The sequence below is a fragment of the Bufo gargarizans genome, chromosome 3, assembly GCF_014858855.1.
Source record: "Bufo gargarizans isolate SCDJY-AF-19 chromosome 3, ASM1485885v1, whole genome shotgun sequence".
Taxonomy (NCBI): Eukaryota; Metazoa; Chordata; class Amphibia; order Anura; family Bufonidae; genus Bufo; species Bufo gargarizans.
The window spans coordinates 436,136,004-436,158,959 of record NC_058082.1 but is presented as its reverse complement, the minus strand read 5'-3'; positions in this window follow the sequence as shown (position 1 = coordinate 436,158,959).

Here is a 22,956-nt window from a genome sequence, read left to right as displayed (position 1 = left end):
GAACGAGTGTAGAGCGAATTTGATCTCAAACCTTTCAGAGACCCAAAAGTCCTTTTAAGGTTAGAGGTGGCAGCAAAATTTATTTTGGGGGAATTATTTTTTTTGTGTCAGGGCGACCGTTAGTGACATTTATTTTCTTCATTCTACAAACACTGCTTGCTGTGACCAATAAGAAGCAAATCAGCACTGATATCTAGGTCGTGTGTGACACCTATATTCTATTGCAGTTACAGTCAGTTTCTGTATTATACAAACACTGCTTGCTGTGACCAGTGAGAAGCAAATCAGCACTGATATCTAGGCCGTGTGCGACACCTATATTTAATCAGAATTGCAGTTACAGTCAGTTTCTGTATTAAACAAACTCTGCTTGCTGTGACCAGTGAGAAGCAAATCAGCACTGATATCTAGGTCGTGTGTGATGCCTATATTCAATCCAAATTGCAGTTACAGTCAGTTTCTGTATTGTTCAAACGCTGCTTGCTGTGACCAGTAAGAAGCAAATCTACACTTATTTCTAGACAGTGTGTGAGGCCTATATTTAATCCAAATAGCAGTTAGTCAGTTTCTGTATTGTTCAAACTCTGCTTGCTGTGACCAGTGAGAAGCAAATATACACTTATTTCTAGACAGTGTGTGACGCCTATATTTAATCCAGATAGCAATTACAGTCAGCCTCTGTATTGTTCAAACTCTGCTTGCCGTGACCAGTGAGAAGCAAATCTACACTTATTTCTAAACAGTGTGTGAGGCCTATATTTAATCCAAGTAGCAGTTAGTCAGTTTCTGTATTTTTTAAACTCTGCTTGCTGTGACCAGTGAGAGGCAAATATACACTGATATCTAGGCCGTGTGTGATGCCTATATTTAATCCAAATTGCAGTTACAGTCAGTTTCTGTATTGTTCAAACTCTGCTTGCTGTGACCAGTGAGAAGCAAATCTACTCTTATTTCTAGACAGTGTGTGAGGCCTATATTTAATCCAAATATCAGTGACATCCAATGTCAATATGAAGAAGGCAAGTATTAAGGGACGGGGAAGTGGACGTGATTCTGATGGTTTACGCAGAGACCGTGGCTCAGGGCGCATTTCAACTGTGCCTGCTTCCATAGCACAAGGAAAACAGTCATCCACAATACCTAGCTTCATGTCCCAGTTTGCACGGCGTTGCAAGACAACACTCTTGAAGTCAGACCAGTGCGACCAGGTGGTCGGTTGGATTGCAGCAGATAATGCTTCCACTGGGTTAAGCACCACCCTGTCTTCCACCAAGTCCAGTCTCAGTAGCCAACAGTCTGGTCAACAACACAATCCTCACCCTGATCATCCTTCCTCCCACCATATAGAGTCTGGCCAAGCAAGTGATCCGGTACTCGGATGTTCCGAGGAGATTTTTTCACCCCATCACTTAATTTGTCCCTCTCCCCAAGCACTCTTGAAGAGGGACATGAGATTTTGTGCCCTGATTCTCAACCTCTAGAGCCTTCACACTCATAAGATGATGTGTTTAAGGAGGTGGAAGATGACAAGACACAGTTGCCATCAAGTCAACCACTGTTGACTTGATGGCAGAGGTTGATGAAGCGGACAATATACCGTTGTCAATCACTGAAGTTGTGTTGGGGTCAGCAAATGAGCAGGATGATCGAAGTGGGGAAGTTGAAGAGGAATTGGTGGACGATGAGGTCACTGACCCAACATGGGAAGGCGGAAACGCAAGCAAGGACAGCAGTCCTCAGGGGGAGCGATCTGCAGCACCGCAACAGGCTGGAAGAGACAGTGGGGTGGCAACAGGGAGAAGGTGGGCCATGCCAAACAGGCCCGCAAGTGTTCCACGGAGCACCCCTTTGCGGAAATCTCCCTTGCCAAGGGGTAGGTGTTCCGTGGTATGGCGCTTTTTTGCGGAAAGTGCAGACAACTAAAGAATAATAGTTTGCAACCTGTGCCACACCAAAATGAGCCGAGGTGTGAACAGTAGCAACCTCATCACCACAATCCGCCACATGGCAGCCAAGCACCTCAATAAGTGGAAGGAACGCCCGGGTCCACAATCTGTGTTCGCGGGTCACACCACTGCCTCCTCTTCCCCTATGCTGGGTGACGATCCATCGCCTGTCGAAGGCGCAGGCCCGGATGCCTCTCGCACTGCACCTGTACCGTCGCAAGCACCATCAGTGACCACATCCACTTCCCTGTCCCAGCACAGCGTCCAAATGTCTTTGCCCCAGGCATTTGAACGCAAGCGCAAATACCCAGCCACCCACCCACCGACAGGCCATGGTACCAACCGCCCAACTTTCTAAGTTACTGGCGGTTGAAATGTTGCCATTTAGGCTTGTGGACACCGAGGCTTTTCGCGGCCTGATGTCGGCGGCCGTGCCTCGGTACTCAGTCCCCAGCTGCCACTATTTTTCCTGGTGTGCCATCCCCGCCTTACACCAGCATCTGTCTGCTAACATCACCCATGCCCTGACCAACGCAGTTACTGCTAAGGTCCACCTAACGACTGACACATGGACAAGTGCTTGTGGCCAGGGAAGCTACATTTCCCTGATGACACACTGGATGAACATAGTGGAGGCTGGAAGCGACTTGTACCGTGGGATGGCATAGGTGCTACCTACTTCCATCAGGGTTACCGCCATCACCTATGTAAGTGGCTCCTCCTCCTCCGCCTCCTCCTCCACTAGCCAGCCAGTCAGCCATTAGCTGGTATCTGGAAGCAGTGTAGCACTGCTGTGGGGATGCGTCAACAGGCCATGCTGAAGATAATATGCTTAGGGAATAAACAGCACACCACCGCAGAGCTGTGGCAGGGGATAAGAGACCAGACTGAGCTGTGGCTCTTTCCACTCAACCTGCAACCAGGCATGGTTGTGTGTAATAATGGGCGTAACTTGGTGGCGGCTTTGGAGCTCGGCAAGCTCACACACATCCCATGCCTAGCCCACGTCTTTAACTTAGTGGTTCAGCGGTTCAACCTACCCCAATTTGCCTGAGCTACTGGTGAAGGTGTGCCGCGTGTGTGCACATTTCCGCAAGTCATCAACAGCTTCAGCCAGTCTGTTGACACTGCAGCAGTGGTTGAAATTGCCAGCTCACCAGCTGTTGTGCGACGTGAGCACGCGCTGGAACTCCATGTTACACATGTTGGTCAGGCTTAGTGAGCAGCAAATAGCAGTAATGGAATACCAGCTGCAGCACGGTTGTCGCCTTTCCAGTCAGCTTCCGCTCTTTTACAAGCGAGGAGTGGGCATGGATGTCTGACCTCTGTGAGGTGTTAAGAAACTTTGAGGAATCGACACAGATGGCCTGGTACAGTTTTATGACACCCCGCCAGCACCCTCAACATGATGCACGTCCTGGTGTCACAAGGAGGGAAGATGGTAAAGGAGTACGTAGCAGACCGTGTCAGCGTCCTCAGTGATCCCTCCATGCCTTACAACTACTGGGTGTCCAAGCTGGACACGTGGCACGAACTGGCGCTCTACGCCTTGGAGGTGCTGGCCTGCCCTGCCACCAGTGTTTTGTCTGAGCAGGTATTTAGTGCTGCTGGTGGCATTATAACAGATAAGCGTAAACAGCTGTCAACTGAAAATGCTGACAGGTTGACGCTTATAAAAATGAACAAGGCCTGGATTGCCCCTGACTTCTCAACTCCACCAGAGGAAAGCCATGACTGAACATAAAGGCACTTTAAATGTGTTGTTTAGAATGTATTGAATACTCTGTATTCCCATGCACCCCTTCCGCCACAAAAAAAGGTTATATGGTTGAATCTTCCTTTTCTCATCCTCCTCCTCCTCGTCCATCACGTATATGCCTTCTCATATAATTTTTCGGATGGTCAGGTCACCAGCAGACCCTCACCCATAATGTTTTAGATGGTCAGCTCACCATCAGGCCCTCACCCATAATGTTTTAGATGGTCAGCTCACCAGCAGGCCCTCGCCTATAATGTTTTAGATGGTCAGCTCACCAGCAGGTCCTCATCCATAATGTTTTAGATGGTCAGCTCACCAGCAGGCCCTCACCCATAATGTTTTAGATGGTCAGCTCAGCTGAAGATCCTCACCCCTAATGTTTTAGTGGGTCACCAGCAGGCCATCAATCATACTTTACCTCTCCTGTATAACGTTTCCTCATCCTAAATACCTATGACATTCCCTGTAATTTTTTTGTACTCGTTCAAATGACAGGCTCTCTTAAGAGTCCTGTACTGTTATTTATCGTCACTACCTCCCTGAGTCGGTACTGGGAAATTTGCGCGCCCCCGCCTGCCTTTCTTTGAAGTAGTAGCCGTGGCCATCCCTCAGGATCCCTCTCCGGAAGCGAACCCTGATTCCGCATTACCCATGGTCACCATGGTAGGCGCAAAAAAGAACATCGAAAGTTGATAGAGCAGACATCCAAATAGATAGTCAACATCACGGGGACGTGTGATCAGCTTAGAAGTTATCTAGAGTTAAAAAAGCGGCAGCAGGCCCTCACCTTCAATTTTTTACACAGTCAGCTTAACATCCGTTCCTCTTCCAAGTTCATTATCATCAGATGATAGCCTGGTCAACACAATCATAATCACTGGGGGTCACATAACTAATTAGCACGGAGGAGTGTCTTTGGTTATCGGAATGAACCACACAAATCGACTCGATCCACACGCTCAAAACAGCCATGCACCACCACCCACAGAATCGCAAAATAGATATCAATCTGTCAATCCTTTCTGTGTCCGGGCCAGGTGAGGCTTCCCATGCGTAGTCAAATTAAGCCGAAGGCTCCACTTCTGGCGGTGTCCTTCCATCAATTAGTTTAAGTTTCAGCTTTGCAACCATACTCCCCCCGGAACCCAAAGACTTTAGTTTCCCAGAAAATGCTCGGCGGGAAATGAGAATAACGCTGCCGGGGATCATCTTCGAACCTCCAACTTAAGTTGTTGATTAATGAAAACGTTTGTGGCAACGTTCCAATGAGTTCAGTTTGATCGTCCAAGAGTCCGGTCAACACAATCAAAACCACCGGCCGTCCCTCTTGGTCATGGCCCCAGTTCCGAAAATCACGAAAATTTTTGTCTGAACTTGCTCTTTATATGAAAAGTAAATATACAGGAAAGAATGTTTCCTAACAATTTTTCATCTAAAATCGCTTTTATCTTTGGTTTTGTGAGTTTTATGGTCAGTCTGTAAAAGTGGCGTACAACTAGGGCAACATCGTTACCAGCAGCAACATTGTAGTCCAAGATGCATCCAGACATCCTCCTCATGCTGTCCCCGACCCATTTTGGTGGTGTTTCCATCAATTTCTGACCTTTTCCTATGAACCAGGCACCCTCCCCTCTTCAGAGCAGAGGGTGCCTAGTTTAAAGCTTGGGTCCTCTTATTGACTTCTATAGGGCTCGGGGTGCTCGATCCTCACTACTCACCATAGCAAGGAGAATAGGATAGGAGGGAATATGACCTGACTATATTACATTCCTGAACCTTGACGCTGATTTCTTCCAGGCCGATTCTTTGGTATAGTATAATGTTCTATTTTTATTTTAGGAAATTAGTTGAATATATATATATATATATATATATATATATATATCATATCAATCATATCCTGTGTGTAGGATCTAGACTGAATTGGGGTACCATTGATACCTGCAGTATCAATGGTACCCTATTTAGTCTAGGGATAGATATATACTGTTGATATATATTTACATATCACTGTATCATCTCCGAGGAACTGATTTCAGTTCTAGTCATTGATATAGTTGAATATATATATGGAAATGAAATATGGTGAAAACCTAACTCAGTTTTAATCTGAAACATCTGTCGGCTGGGAGAAATCAGGTGTAACTTTTTTTTTTTTATATTTGTTTTCAGTTCTTATTCCGATATCGGATTCATGTATTCATTATCTTTATATTTTCTAGGTTATTGGGTTTTTCTTAATTTCATATCATTGTTTATTACCATTTTATTGTCACAAATTTTATATTTTATTCTTTTTTGCACTGAATTATTATTAATAAATATAAATATTTTGTATACCTGTTTCCTTATGTCTTCATATTCAACTCATGTTTACATAAATAAAAGAAGCAGTATAAATATTCTGACATTGCCCTATGCTGTATAGCACAAGGCAAGGGCTTTTGGGTATGCTAGGCGGAGGCTTCCACCTAGCAGAGAGCACAGTGATGTCATTGGCACTAAAGACCGCCCATTAGTGCTGGTGATGTCACCGGGATCCTACTAGGTGGAAGTTTCTGCCTAGCAGTGTTAAAATGTAAACAAAACAGCGCTTGCCCTGCAAAATGTTTCGCAGGTCAAGGGGTTGCTCCGATGTCCTCCATTCATTCACGCTGAATGATTGAAGAAGGGTTGATGTACAGCTTTGAACCTGGACAAGCCCTTTAATTTATTATTTGAAGTTTTGGACCATCTCAAACCTTATTCTGAAAGCAGTTATGTTGATGCCAAAAAAGCTCTTCCCAGCTCTCAAGGAAGCTAGCAGGTACCTAATGTTGCGCGACAATTTTTATAATGGCAGTCTATGGTGTCGCACTGCAACATGCAACATGCTGCGACTGTGACGCAACAGTCGCAGAAAAATCCATCTCGTCGTCGTGTAGATGTAGCCTAAATCCCTGAAACTGTTGTGATGTGTCTATGGAATTTTGCATTAACTCCTTACAGATCAACCACTGACTTCTGACAGAAGACTGTGCACTAGTGTTGATCAATCACCAAAGTGCTCGGGTGCTCGAGTAGATCACTTTGGGATGCACCCGAGAACAATGGAAGTCAATGGAGAACCTGAGCATTAAACCAGGCACCCCCTGCTCTGAAGAGGGGAGGGTTTCTGGTTCACTTTAAAAGGTCAGAAATTGATGGAAATACCACTAAAATCAGCATGGGGAGGATGTCTGGATGCATCTTGGACTCCCAGGTTGCTGCTGGGAAAGATGTTGTCCGAGTAGTACGCCAATTTTACAGACTGACACAAAACCAAAGATAAAATCGATTTTAGAGGAAAAATTGTTAGGAAACATTCTTTCCTGTATTTTTACTTGAATATGAAGTACAAGTGCTGCCAAAAATTACAAGGAAGAGGCACTCCAATACAACCTGTATATCACATAAAGGAGGGCCTCATTCACATTGTGGTACATTTGTTCAGGTAGTGGGACTCCTACACGCATAAAGCCTATGCACTAAGTGAAAGGGCTGCCAAAAATAACAAGGAACTGGCACTCCAATATACCCTTTATTACACATAAAGGAGGGCATCATACACACCCTTGAAAAATTATGATTGCTGGCCTGCTGGTGACCCTCAAAAACATTAGGAGCAAGAGACTGCTAGTGACCCTCTAAAACAATAGGCGCAAGGGCCTGCTGCTGAACTGACCATCTAAAACATTAGGAGTGAGGGTCTGCTGCTGAGCTGACCATCTAAAACATTAGGGGCGAGTGCCTGCTGCTGATCTGACCATGGAAAAAATTATGGGCGAGGGCCTGCTGCTGAGCTGACCATCGAAAAAATTATGGTTGAGGGTCTGCTGCTGAGCTGACCATCGTAAAAATTATGGTTGAGGGTCTGCTGCTGAGCTGACCATCAAGAAAATTATGGTTGAGGGCCTGCTGCTGATCTGACCATCGAAAAAAATTATGGTTGAGGGCCTGCCGCTGAGCTGACCATCGAAAAAATTATGGTTGAGGGCCTGCTGCTCAGCTGACCATCGAAAAAATTATGGTTGACAGCCTGCTGCTGAGCTGACTCTCTAAAACATTAGGAGCGAGGGCAGCCTAATAAGCATGTTAATATGATGGAGGAGGAGGATGAGAAAAGGAAGATTGAACCATATACCCTTTTTTGTGGTGAAAGGGGTGCATGAAAATATAGTGTATTCAATACACCATAAAAGCCACATTTAAAGTGCCTTTATGTTCAGCCTCTTTCCTTTGTTGGAGTAGAGAAGTCAAGGGCAATCTAGGCCTTGTTCATTTTGATAAGAGTCAGCCTGTCAGCATTTTCAGTTCACAGTCGGATGCGCTTGTCAGTTATTATGCCCATAGCAGCATTAAATACCCGCTTAACAAAACGCTGGCGGCAGGGCTGGCCAGCACCTCCAAGGCGTAGAGCACCAGTTCGTGCCATGTGTCCATCTTAGACACCCAATAGTTGTTAAGCACAGGCTGATCATTGAGGACGCTGACACGGTCTGCTACGTACTCCTTCACTAACTTCCAAAACTTTTCTCTCCTTGTGACACTAGGCCGCACATCAGGGTGAGGTTGCTGGTGGAGTGTCATGAAACTGTCCCAGGCCTTGGAGAGTGTTGCCTTGCCTCTGTTGGAACTGCTGTGTGTTCCCCTGGTCTCCCCTCCTTGGTTGCCCAAGGAACTACGTACTCTGTGGCCAGTGTTGTCAGCTGGAAATTTTTGGAGCAATTTTTCCACAAGGACCTTCTGATATTGCACCATTTTGCTCATCCTCTCCACCTTAGGAATGAGAGATAAGAAGTTCTCTTTGTAGCGTGGGTCGAGAAGGTTGAAAAACCAGTAATCAGTGTTGGCCAAAATGCGTATAACGTGAAAGTCATGGGAAAGGCAGCATACCATAAAGTCATCCATGTGTGCCAGAGTCCAAACAGACAAGACTTTGCTGTCCTCATTAGAAGGATGACTCTCAATCTCCCATTCTCCTCCTCTTCAGCCCATCCACGCTGAATAGATGGAATAAACCTGCTGTGGGTACTAACCTCTGTAGTGGAGGCAACTGTCTCCTGCTCCTCCTCCTCTTCCTTATCATCCAATTCACGCTGAGAAGACGAATGGAGGATGGTCTGGCTATCACCCTATGTTCTGTCTTCCGCCATTTCCACCTCTTCCAGATGCAAAAGTCCTCCTTCATTGTGAGCAGCGAGCATTTTAGTAGACACAGAAGTGGTATGGTTACGTTAATAATAGCGGCATCACCGCTCACCATCTGTTTTGATTTCTCAGATTTGCGTAAAACCTCACAGAGGTCAGACATCCATACCCACTCGTCGCTTGTAAAGAGCGGAAGATGACTGGAAAGGTGATGACCATGTTGCAGCTGGTATGCACTGCTGCCATCAGCTGCTTACAAAGCCTGGGGTTGTTGGTACACCACTCAGGTATTTATTGTATGGATTTTTTGCGGACATTTTAGTCTGAACGATTCATATATTCTGCTATCTTTGCACTATGCACTTTATATTGTCTTCCTGTATATTGTATTATATCCTCAGCTTGTTCTGATAGTCCTGCCCAAATTATATGTATTTTACATCCTGTTTGGCCTATATGCATAATATATGCTTGAATTAATTTGACATAACGGGATGAGCCTTTAGTAGTGCTTCATGTCATCCGGTCTGCTCTCTATCCACCATCATATTGTGTTTTGTGTATATTTTATTGCTCTTTGTCTCGTTTGGAGACGCTTAATAAAGTTTATATATACAAACCGGATTCCCAAAAAGTTGGGACACTAAACAAATTGTGAATAAAAACTGAATGCAATGATGTGGAGATGACAAATGCCAATATTTTATTTGTAATAGAATGTAGATGACAGATCAAACATTTAATCCGAGTAAATGTATCATTTTAAAGGAAAAATACGTTGATTCAAATTTTCACTGTGTCAACAAATCCCCAAAAAGTTGGGACAAGTAGCAATAAGAGGCTGGAAAAAGTAAATTTGAGCATAACGAAGAGCTGGAAGACCAATTACCACTAATTAGGTCAATTGGCAACATGATTGGGTATAAAAAGAGCTTCTCAGAGTGGCAGTGTCTCTCAGAAGCCAAGATGGGTAGAGGATCACCAATTCCCACAATGTTGCGCAGAAAGATAGTGGAGCAATATCAGAAAGGTGTTACCCAGCAAAAAATTACAAAGACTTTGCATCTATCATCATCAACTGTGCATAACATCATCCGAAGATTCAGAGAATCTGGAACAATCTCTGTGCGTAAGGGTCAAGGCCGTAAAACCATACTGGATGCCCGTGATCTCCGGGCCCTTAAACGACACTGCACCAAAAACAGGAATGCTACTGTAAAGGAAATCACAGAATGGGCTCAGGAATACTTCCAGAAACCATTGTCAGTGAACACAATCCACCGTGCCATCCGCCGTTGCCAGCTGAAACTCTACAGTGCACACAGATCCACTGTCATGGTCTTACCGTCTTGTTGTTCTCCTTCGTTTGACATGTGCTGGCGGCCATCTTGGTTTCTGGGTTTCTTGTAGCCTCCCACCCTGCGGCTTCTCCTTCCCACTGGGAGGAGCTGGATGCCTAGCTCATATATATAGGAGGTCTGTGGCTTCAGTTCCTTGCTTGGTCCTCCTGTGTTCACATGCTTCTAAGACTGCTGCTGCTTCTGGTTCCTGATCCTGGCTTCGCCTGACTACCCTGCTGGTTCCTGATCCAGGCTTCGTCTGACTACCCTGCTGGTTCCTGATCCAGGCTTCGTCTGACTACCCTGCTGGTTCCTGATCCAGGCTTCGTCTGACTACCCTTCTGGTTCCTGACCTCTGGCTTCGCAAGACCCTGCTTCGGTTTAGCCATCCGCTTGGACTTTTGCCTTACAGCTTGAATTTCAATAAAGCCTTCTTATTTCCACTTATCTCTTGTTGTACGTCTGGTTCATGGTTCCATGACATCCACAAGCTCAGGCGTTTTCACTGGGCCAGGGATCATTAGTGTGGCAAAATGGAAGACTGTTCTGTGGTCAGACGAGTCACGATTCGAAGTTCTTTTTGGAAATCTGGGACGCCATGTCATCCGGACCAAAGAGGACAAGGACAATCCAAGTTGTTATCAATGCTCAGTTCAGAAGCCTGCATCTCTGATGGTATGGGGTTGCATTAGTGCGTGTGGCATGGGCAGCTTGCATGTCTGGAAAGGCACCATCAATGCAGAAAAATATATTCAGGTTCTAGAACAACATATGCTCCCATCCAGACGTCATCTCTTTCAGGGAAGACCCTGCATTTTTCAACAAGATAATGCCAGACCCCATTCTGCATCAATCACAACAACATGGCTGCGTAGGAGAAGGATCCGGGTACTGAAATGGCCAGTCTGCAGTCCAGATCTTTCACCTATAGAGAACATTTGGCGCATCATAAAGAGGAAGGTGCAACAAAGAAGGCCCAAGATGATTGAACAGTTAGAGGCCTGTATTAGACAAGAATGGGAGAGCATTCCTATTTCTAAACTTGAGAAACCTGGTCTCCTCGGTTCTCAGACGTCTGTTGAGTGTTGTAAGAAGAAGGGGAGATGCCACACAGTGGTGAAAAGGGCCATGTCCCAACTTTTTGGGGATTTGTTAACACCTCACCATGAAATTCTGATTCAACATATTTTTCCCTTAAAATGGTACATTTTCTCAGTTTAAACTTTTGTCCCGTGATTTATGTTCTATTCTGAATAAAATATTAGAAGTTGGCACCTCCACATCATTGCATTCAGTTTTAATTCACGATTTGTATAGTGTCCCAACTTTTTTGGAATCCGGTTTGTAATACTATTGTGTGCTGGCCCTTTTCTCCTTTTTGGTGTTTTGCTTACAAAGCCTGGCCAACATGTGGAATGTGGAGTTCCAGCGCATGCTCGCGACACACAACAGTCGGTGATCTGGCAATTGCAAGCGCTTCTGCAGCGTTGCCAGACCGGTAGCAGCTGTAGGTGACTTTCAGAAATGGGCACACATGCGGCACACCTTTACCGGTAGCTCAGGCAAATTGGGGTAGGTTTTGAGAAACCACTGAACCACTAAGTTAAACACGTAGGCTAGGCATGGTATGTGTGTGAGCTTGCCAAGCTCCAAAGCCGCAACAAAGTTACAGCCATTATCAGACACAACCATGCCTGGTTCTAGGTTGAGTAGCGAGAGCCATAGCTCAGTCATGTCCCTTATACCCTGCCACAGCTCTGCAGCGGTGTGCTGTTTGTCAACATATTAGTTTCCGAACGGCCTGTTGCCGCTTTCCCACTGCAGTGCAACACTGCTTTCAGCTACTGACTTATGGCTGACTGGTGCTGCAAGATGATAATTCAGAGGTGGAAGTGGAGGAGGAGGTGGAGGAGGAGAAGGGAGGGTTGTATCCACTAATGTAGGTGGTGGAGAAAATCCTGGTGGAAATAGGGCCTGCAATCCTTGGCGTCGGGAGCACCTGTGTCATCCCAGGGTAAGACTCGCTCCCGGCATCCACAACGTTCACCCAGTGTGCCATCAGGTAAATGTAGCATCCCTGGCTACAAACACTTGTGCATGTGTCAGTCGGTAAGTGGACTTTCCCAATAACTGCGCTGGTCAGGGCACGGGAGATGTTAAGGGACACATGCTGGTGTAAGGCTGTTACGGCACAGCGGGAATAATAGTGGCGGCTGGGGACTGAATAACGAGGGACCGCTGCCGCCATCAGGCTGTGGAAAACCTCAGTGTCCACAAGCCTAAATGGCAGCATTTCCAAGGCCAGCAATTTGGAAAGGTGCGCATTTAGTGCCATGGCCTGTTGAAGGGTTGCTTGGTATTTGCGCTTTTGTTCTAAGGCCTGGGGTGTGGACATCTGTACGGTGCACTGGGACACAGAAGTGGATGTGCTTGCTGATGGTGCTTGCAAAGGTCCAGGTGCAGGGCGGGAGGCACGTAAAAAACAGGGGAAGAGGAGGCAGTGGTGTGACCCGCAAACACTGATTGTTAACACAGGCATTTGGCCCACCTATTAGGGTGCTTTGATGCCATGTGGGGGATCATGCTGATGGTTGTGAGGTTGCTAGTGTTCACGCCCCTGATCATTTTTGTATGGCACAGGTTGCAAATGACAATTTTGTTTATCCTACTCACTTCAAAAAAGCGCCAGACTGCAGAACACCTACCCCTTGGCAAGGGAGATTGCCGCAAGGGGGTGCTCCAGGCAACAGTTGCGGGCCTGTTTGGTGTGCCCACCCCTTTTGCCACCCCACTGCCTCTTACAGCCTGTTGCGGTGCTGCGGATCCCTCTCCCTCTGTACTGCTGTCCTCGATCGGCTTGCCACCTTCCCAGGTTGGGTCGGTGATTTCATCGTCCACCACCTCCTCTTCCACTTCCTCACTGTGGTCATCCTCCTGACTTGTTGACCTAACAATAACCTCACTTATTGACAACTGTGTCTCATCCTCATCATCAACCTCTTGAGACACTAATCGCCGTTGACTTATTGCCAACTGTGTTTCATCATCATCATCCACCTCGTGAAACACTAATTGCTGTTCCCACTAACCGACTGGAAGCATTATCTGCTGCAATCCAACCGACCACCTGGTCGCACTGGTCTGACTTATGAGAGTGGTGTCCTGTGCCGCACTACAAACTGGGACAGGAAGCTACGTATCGTTAATGAGTGTGTTTCTTGTGCTCTTGCAGCAGGCACAGTTTCACTGCCTCAAGTGCAACGGCCTCTGCGCGCACCATCAGCAGCACGGCCACTTCCCCGTCCCTTACTGCTCGCATTCTGCATATTAAATGGTATATATGCTCGCAAGTATGTCACACGTACACAAGCGCAGGTTTTGTAAGTGTATGCACAAATAAATTAAACTGAATGTCACTGATATTTAGGATGTGCAAACGTTATACAGGCGATGTAGCGCAGGTAATATTGCTGCGACCAGCAGTGAAAAAATTTGACTTAATGTCACAGATACTTAGGTTGCGCAAACGTTATACAGGAAATATAGTGTAGGTTATGTCGCTGTGACCAGCGGATAATAAAGTATTACAGGGCATGTCACAGCTATTTGGGATGTGCAAACGTTATAAAGGAGATATAGCGCAGGTAATGTCGCTGCCATCAGCAGCGAAAAAATAGACTGAATGTCATCTGAATAGTTGCACAGTTTCCCCTAGCTAATAATGGGCCTGTGTGTTGGTAAGCCATAGCTTTCATTAAAACAGAAAATAGCCACCATATTCCACCAACACCTTTTGATCCAAACTTCACTATCTACCATTCTGACAATTGCCAGCTGGTACATCAAATAAATGTCACTAGAGAAATAAATTGACTTCTTAATAATTTTCCTTTTCCTTTCTGCTCTGTAAGGTAATATTTTTTTAAGTATGGACAACTTATCTGACAGATTACAACTAGAGTTGAGCGGACACCTAGATGTTCGGGTTTGACTGATTCGACCAAATTTCACAAAAAAGTTTGAGTTTGGGACTAGGGATGAGCGAACTCGAACTGTATAGTTCGGGTTCGTACCGAATTTTGGGGTGTCCGTGACACGGACCCGAACCCGGACATTTTCGTAAAAGTCCGGGTTCGGGTTTGGTGTTCGTCGCTTTCTTGGCGCTTTCGTGACGCTTTCTTGGCGCTTTTTGAAAGGCTGCAAAGCAGCCAATCAACAAGCATCATACTACTTGCCCCAAGAGGCCGTCACAGCCATGCCTACTATTGGCATGGCTGTGATTGGCCAGAGCACCATGTGACCCAGCCTCTATTTAAGCTGGAGTCACATAGCGCCGCCCGTCACTCTGCTCTGATTAGCGTAGGGAGAGGTTGCGGCTGCGACAGTAGGGCGAGATTAGGCAGATTAACTCCTCCAAAGGACTTGATTAATCGATCGATCTGCAGCTGTGCATCATTGAGCTGCTGAAATTCAATTGCTCACTGTTTTTAGGCTGCCCAGACCGTTTGTCAGTCACTTTTTTCTGGGGTGATCGGCGGCCATTTTGTGTCTTGTGCGGTGCTGCGACCAAGTGCATCCAAGCTGCGACCAAGTGCATTTAACCCTCAATGGTGTGATTGTTTTTTGGCTAAAGCCTACATCAGGGTCAAGCTGTCACACCAAGTGCATTTAACCAGCAATAGTCTGTTTATTTTTTGGCCATATACTACATCAGGGGCAAGCTGCGCCTGTCACCAAGTGCATTTAACCCTCAATGGTGTGGTTGTTTTTTGGCTAAAGCCTACATCAGGGTGAAGCTGTCACACCAAGTGCATTTAACCAGCAATAGTCTGTTAATTTTTTGGCCATATACTAAATCAGGGGCAAGCTGCGCCCGTCACCAAGTGCACTTAACCCTCAGTAGTGTGGTTGGTCAAGCTGTCACACCAAGTGCATTTAACCAGCAATAGTCTGTTCATTTTTTGGCCATATACTACATAAGGGGCAAGCTGCGCCCGTCACCAAGTGCATTTAACCCTCAGTAGTGTGGTTGGTCAAGCTGTCACACCAAGTGCATTTAACCAGCAATAGTCTGTTCATTTTTTGGCCATATACTACATCAGGGGCAAGCTGCGCCTGTCACCAAGTGCATTTAACCCTCAATGGTGTGGTTGTTTTTTGGCTAAAGCCTACATCAGGGTGAAGCTGTCACACCAAGTGCATTTAACCAGCAATAGTCTGTTCATTTTTTGGCCATATACTACATCAGGGGCAAGCTGCGCCCGTCACCAAGTGCATTTAACCCTCAGTAGTGTGGTTGGTCAAGCTGTCACACCAAGTGCATTTAACCAGCAATAGTGTGGTTATTTTTTGGCCATATCCTAGTCTAATTCTGTCACTAAATCCATACCGGTCACCCAGCGCCTAAATACTAGGCCTCAAATTTATATCCCGCTAAATCTCTCGTTACCGCTGTACTGCTGTGGCTGGGCAAGTTATTTAGTGTCCGTCAAAGCACATTTTTTGTTCTGGGTTGAAATACAATTCCCAATTTAGCAATTTCATAATTTAGTGGTTTCTGCTATATCAGAGCTATTTGAAATCTATCCCTAAAAGGGTATATAATATTCAAGGTGCACATAGGGTCATTCAGAATAACTTCACACACACGCTACTGTGCATTTCCAAGTCTAATTCTGTTAGTAAATCCATACCGGTCACCCAGCGCCTAAATACTAGGCCTCAAATTTATATCCCGCTAAATCTGTCGTTACCGCTGTCCTGTTGTGGATGGGCAAGTTATTTAGTGTCCGTCAAAGCACATTTTTTGTTCTGGGTTGAAATACAATTCCCAATTTAGCAATTTCATAATTTAGTGGTTTCTGCTATATCAGAGCTATTTGAAATCTATCCCTAAAAGGGAATATAATATTCAAGGTGCACATAGGGTCATTCAGAATAACTTCACACACACGCTTCTGTACATTTCCCAGTCTAATTCTGTCAGTAAATCCATACCGGTCACCCAGCGCCTAAATACTAGGCCTCAAATTTATATCCCGCTAAATCTGTCGTTACCGCTGTCCTGTTGTGGATGGGCAAGTTATTTAGTGTCCGTCAAAGCACATTTTTTGTTCTGGGTTGAAATACAATTCCCAATTTAGCAATTTCATAATTTAGTGGTTTCTGCTATATCAGAGCTATTTGAAATCTATCCCTAAAAGGGTATATAATATTCAAGGTGCACATAGGGTCATTCAGAATAACTTCACACACACGCTACTGTGCATTTCCAAGTCTAATTCTGTCACTAAATCCATACCTGTCACCCAGCGCCTAAATACTAGGCCTCAAATTTATATTCAGCTGAATTTGAATACAATACATTGGGCCAAATAATATTTTTGTTGTTGTGGTGAACCATAACAATGAGGAAAACATCTAGTAAGGGACGCGGACGTGGACATGGTCGTGGTGGTGTTAGTGGACCCTCTGGTGCTGGGAGAGGACGTGGCCGTTCTGCCACATCCACACGTCCTAGTGTACCAACTACCTCAGGTCCCAGTAGCCGCCAGAATTTACAGCGATATATGGTGGGGCCCAATGCCGTTCTAAGGATGGTAAGGCCTGAGCAGGTACAGGCATTAGTCAATTGGGTGGCCGACAGTGGATCCAGCACGTTGACATTATCTCCCACCCAGTCTTCTGCAGAAAGCGCACAGATGGCACCTGAAAACCAACCCCATCAGTCTGTCACATCACCCCCATGCATATCAGGGAAACTGTCTGAGCCTCAAGTTATGCAGCAGTCTCTTATGCTGTTTGAAGACTCTGCTGGCAGGGTTTCCCAATGGCATCCACCTAGCCCTTCCCCAGCGGTGGAAGACATAGACTGCACTGACGCACAACCACTTATGTTTCCTGATGTTGAGGACATGGGAATACCACCTCAGCATGTCTCTGATGATGACGAAACACAGGTGCCAACTGCTGCGTCTTTCTGCAGTGTGCAGACTGAACAGGAGGTCAGGGTTCAAGACTGGGTGGAAGATGATGCAGGGGACGATGAGGTCCTAGACCCCACATGGAATGAGGGTCGTGCCACTCACTTTCACAGTTCGGAGGAAGAGGCAGTGGTGAGACCGAGCCAACAGCGTAGCAAAAGAGGGAGCAGTGGGCAAAAGCAGAACACCCACCGCCAAGAGACTCCGCCTGCTACTGACCGCCGCCATCTGGGACCGAGCACCCCAAAGGCAGCTTCAAGGAGTTCCCTGGCATGGCACTTCTTCAAACAATGTGCTGACGACAAGACCCGAGTGGTTTGCACGCTGTGCCATCAGAGCCTGAAGCGAGGCATTAACGTTCTGAACCTGAGCACAACCTGCATGACCAGGCACCTGCATGCAAAGCATGAACTGCAGTGGAGTAAACACCTTAAAAGCAAGGAAGTCACTCAGGCTCCCCCTGCTACCTCTTCTGCTGCTGCCGCCTCGGCCTCTTCCTCCGCCTCTGGAGGAACGTTGGCACCTGCCGCCCAGCAAACAGGGGATGTACCACCAACACCACCACCACCTCCGTCACCAAGCGTCTCAACCATGTCACACGCCAGCGTTCAGCTCTCCATCTCACAAACATTTGAGAGAAAGAGTAAATTCCCACCTAGCCACCCTCGATCCCTGGCCCTGAATGCCAGCATTTCTAAACTACTGGCCTATGAAATGCTGTCATTTAGGCTGGTGGACACAGACAGCTTCAAACAGCTCATGTCGCTTGCTGTCCCACAGTATGTTGTTCCCAGCCGCCACTACTTCTCAAAGAGAGCCGTGCCTTCCTTGCACAACCAAGTATCCGATAAAATCAAGTGTGCACTGTGCAACGCCATCTGTAGCAAGGTCCACCTAACCACAGATACGTGGACCAGTAAGCACGGCCAGGGACGCTATATCTCCCTAACTGCACACTGGGTAAATGTAGTGGCAGCTGGGGCCCAGGCGGAGAGCTGTTTGGCGCACGTCCTTCCGCCGCCAAGGATCGCAGGGCAACATTCTTTGCCTCCTGTTGCCACCTCCTCCTTCTCGGCTTCCTCCTCCTCTTCTTCCACCTGCTCATTCAGTCAGCAACACACCTTCACCACCAACTTCAGCACAGCCCGGGGTAATGGGATAGGAAGATGCGCGAGTACAAGCGCACGTTGGTAGACGCGCTACTGAGAGCATTCCCAAATGTCACAGGGGAACAAGTGGAAGCCCAAGGCCAAGGCAGAGGAGGAGCAAGAGGTCGCCAAGGCAGCTGTGTCACGGCCAGCTCCTCTGAGGGCAGGGTTAGCATGGCAAAGATGTGGAAAACTTTTGTCAACACGCCACAGCTAACTGCACCACCACCTGATACGCAACGTGTTAGCAGGAGGCAACATTTCACTAACATGGTGGAACAGTACGTGTGCACACCAATCCACGTACTGACTGATGGTTCGGCCCCATTCAACTTCTGGGTCTCTAAATTGTCCACGTGGCCAGAGCTAGCCTTTTATGCCTTGGAGGTGCTGGCCTGCCCGGCAGCCAGCGTTTTGTCTGAACGTGTATTCAGCACGGCAGGGGGCGTCATTACAGACAAACGCAGCCGCCTGTCTACAGCCAATGTGGACAAGCTGACGTTCATAAAAATGAACCAGGCATGGATCCCACAGGACCTGTCCGTCCCTTGTCCAGATTAGACATTAACTACCTCCCCATAACCATATATTATTGGACTCCAGGGCACTTCCTCATTCAATCCTATTTTTATTTTCATTTTACCATTATATTGCGAGGCTACCCAAAGTTGAATGAACCTCTCCTCTGCCTGTGTGCTAGGCCTAAATATATGCCAATGGACTGTTGCAGTGGTGGCTGACATGAAGCCTGATTCTCTGCTATGACATGCAGACTAATTCTCTGCTGACATGAAGCCAGATTGTCTGTTACGGGACCTCTCTCCTCTGCCTGGGTGCTGGGCCTAAATTTATGAAAATGGACTGTTGCAGTGGTGGGTGACGTGAAGCCTGATTCTCTGCTATATGAAGACTGATTCTCTGCTGACATGAAGCCAGATCCTCTGTTACGGGACCTCTCTCCTCTGCCTGGGTGCTGGGCCTAAATATCTGACAATGGACTGTTGCATTGGTGGCTGACGTGAAGCCTGATTCTCTGCTATGACATGCAGACTAATTCTCTGCTGACATGAAGCCAGATTGTCTGTTACGGGACCTCTCTCCTCTGCCTGGGTGCTGGGCCTAAATTTATGACAATGGACTGTTGCAGTGGTGGCTGACGTGAAGCCTGATTCTCTGCTATGACATGCAGACTGATTCTCTGCTGACATGAAGCCAGATTCTCTGTTACGGGACCTCTCTCCTCTGCCTGGGTGCCGGGGCCTAAATATCTGAGAATGGACTGTTCCAGTGGTGGGTGACGGGAAGCCAGATTCTCTGCTATGGGACCTCTCTCCAATTGATTTTGGTTAATTTTTATTTATTTAATTTTTATTTTAATTCATTTCCCTATCCACATTTGTTTGCAGGGGATTTACCTACATGTTGCTGCCTTTTTGCAGCCCTTACAGCCGTTTTAGTGCCGAAAAGTTTGGGTCCCCATTGACTTCAATGGGGTTCGGGACGAAGTTCGGATCGGGTTCGGATCCCGAACCCGAACATTTTCGGGAAGTTCGGCCGAACTTCTCGAACCCGAACATCCAGGTGTTCGCTCAACTCTATTTGGGACCAGAACTTGACCCGAACCCGAACCCCATTGAAGTCAATCGGGACCCAAACTTTTGAGCACTAAAATGGCTCTAAAAATGTCATGGAAAGGGCTAGAGGGCTGCAAATGGCATCAAAATGTGGTTAAGAGCATGGCATGTGCTTTGCAAACAAATGTGTATAGGGATATGACTTAAAATAACATAAAATATGCAAAAATTAAAAATAATAATCTTGATCTAGGAGGATAAGGTCCATATGGAGTAGGAAGTTGAGGAGGCAGTGGATGTGGCGTTGTAGGTGGAAGCGGCGGTGGAGGAGGAGGAGGTAGCCAACACTGTTTTTTGGTTTAAATTTTGACATTTTTTTGTTTAATTTAGGGTACACTCCAAAACATTGGGAAATATAAACTGTGATAATCCCCTCCAGTCGTGCTAAACAAACGTTCAGACAATACACTGGCTGCAGGCCAGGCCAGCACCTGCAAGGAGTAAAGGGCAAGCTCAGCCCATATGCCCAATTTGGAGACCCAGAAGTTGAAGGGGGCAGACCCGTCATTCAGTACGTGTAGGCGTGTGCACACATACTGCTCCACCATGTTGCTGAAATGCTGTCTCCTGCTAAAATGTTCCATATCAGCTGGTAGTGCTGGTTGTTGTGGCATGCTGACAAAGCTTTTCCACATTTCGGCCAAGCTAACCCTGCCTTCTGAGGTGCTGGTGGTGGTGCCCAAGCTGCGTTGGTGACCTATTCCTCCTCCTCTGCCTACTGTGCCCCCGCTGTCAGGTGGGAATGCCACCAGCAGCGTGTCTACCATCGTGTGCTTGAACCCGCACATCTTATGATCACACTCCAGTGATGGAATTAAGGATGGTACCTTGTCCTTGTAACAGGGATCCAGCAGCGTGGCCACCCAGTAATCAGCACAAATTAGAATGTGGGCAACTCGGTGGTCGTTGCGGAGACACTGCAGCATGTAATAGCTCATGTGTGCCAGGCTGCCCAGAGGCAATAACAAGCTGTCCTCTGTGGGAGGTGTATCATCTGTGTCCTCTGTATCCCCCCAGCCATGCACCAGTGATGGCCATGAGCTGGTTTGGGTGCCACCCTGCTGTGAACACGGTTCCTTCTCCTCCATCTGCTCCTCCTCATCCTCCACCTCGTCATCCTCCAGAACTGTGCCCTGGCTGATAAATTGTGTACCTGGCGTTTGTTGGGGCAGGAACCCATCCTCGTAGCCACTTGTGACTGACTGGCCAGAAACCCTATGAAATGATCCCTCTTCCTCCTCCTCTTCCTGTGCCACATCCTATTCCATCATTGCCAGAAGAGTTTTTTCAAGGAGCCACAGAAGTGGGCAGCTGAAACTCCACTATCGCCTATTGCTGCTCGCACAGTCTGGCCAGCATGTGCAAGGTGGAGTTCCACCTTGTGTGCACGTCGCATATGAGGCAGTGAGCGGGAAGGGCGAAGTTACACTGCAGTACTGACAGGCGAGCAGCAGCAGGGTGAGAATGCCGAAAGCACGCACAGACGGCGGCACTTTCTGCAGCAGCTTTGACATATCGGGGAAATTTTTAAAGAAAATTCAGCACATGCGCCAGGCAAGGGATGTGCGTCAAACAGGCTAGACCCAGAGCTGCTACGAGATTTTGCCCATTATCGCACACTACCAGTTATCGCACACCACCAGGCCGGGCTTGAGGCTCACTGGCACCAACCACTCATCGGTCTGTTGTTTCATGCCCGTCCACAGCTCCTGCGTGATGTGGGGTTTGTCCCCCAAACAGATACATTTTAAAACTGCCTGCTGTCGTTTACCCCTGGCTGTGCTGAAGTTGGTGGTGAAGGTGTTATGCTGACCGGATGAGGAGGCGGTAGAGAATGAGGAAGCGGAGTAGGAGCAGGAAGCAACAGGCGACTAACTAAAGCGCCCTGCAATCCTCGGTGGTTGAAGGACATGCGCCAAACTGCTATCCGACTCAGGCCCAGCCGCCACTGCATTTACCCAGTGTGCTGTTAGGGAGATATAATGTCCCTGACCGTGCTTACTGGTCCACGTATGCGTAGTTAGGTGGACCTTGCCACAGATAGCGTTGCGCAGTGCACACCTGATTTTGTCCCCCACTTGGTTGTGCAGGGAAGGGAAGGCTCGCCTGGAAAAGTAGTGGCTGCTGGGCACGATGTACTGTGGGACAGCCACCGCCATAAGGCTTTTAAAACGCTCCATATCCACCAGACGTAATGACAGCATTTAAAAGGCTAGTAATTTTGAAATGCTGGCATTCAGAGCCAGGGATCGCGGGTGGGTAGGGGGGTACTTGCTCTTCCACTCCAGTGTGGGAGATGGAGAGCTGAACTCTTCAGTGGGACATTGTGGAGATGCTTGGTGACCCAGGTGGTGGTGTTGCTGGCAGATTCTCTGTTTGCGGGGTGGCAGGTGCCATTATCACTCCAGAGGTGGATGAAGAGGCCGAGACTGCAGCAGAAGAGGAAGCAGGAGAAGCTAGAGGCCTTTCTTGGTTTTTGAGGTGTCTACTCCACTGCAGCTTGTGCTTTGCACTTAGATCCCTGGTCATACAGGTTGTGCTCAGGTTGAGAGCGTTTATGCCTCGCTTCAGGCTCTTGTCGTCAGCACATTGTCTGAAGAACTGCCACGCCATTGAACTCCTTGGAACTGGCTTTGATGTGCTCGGTCCCTTTCTGCATTGGGAAGTAGCAGCCGCATTGTATAGGGGATGACAACTCCGCTTTTGCACCCTGCTCCCTCTTCTGCTGTGCTGGTGGCTCTGTGCGACCACAGCCTCTTCCTTCGAACTAGACAGGTCACTCGCATGACCTTGATTCTATGTGGGGTCGAGGACCTCATCGTCCTCCACATCATCTTACACCCAGTCTTCACCCCTGCCCTCCTTGTCGGTCTGCACACTGCAGAAAGCCACAGCAGTTGGCACCTGTGTTTTATCATCATCCGCGACGTGCTGCAGTGGTACTCCCTTGTACTCATCTTGAAAAATAAGTGGGTGG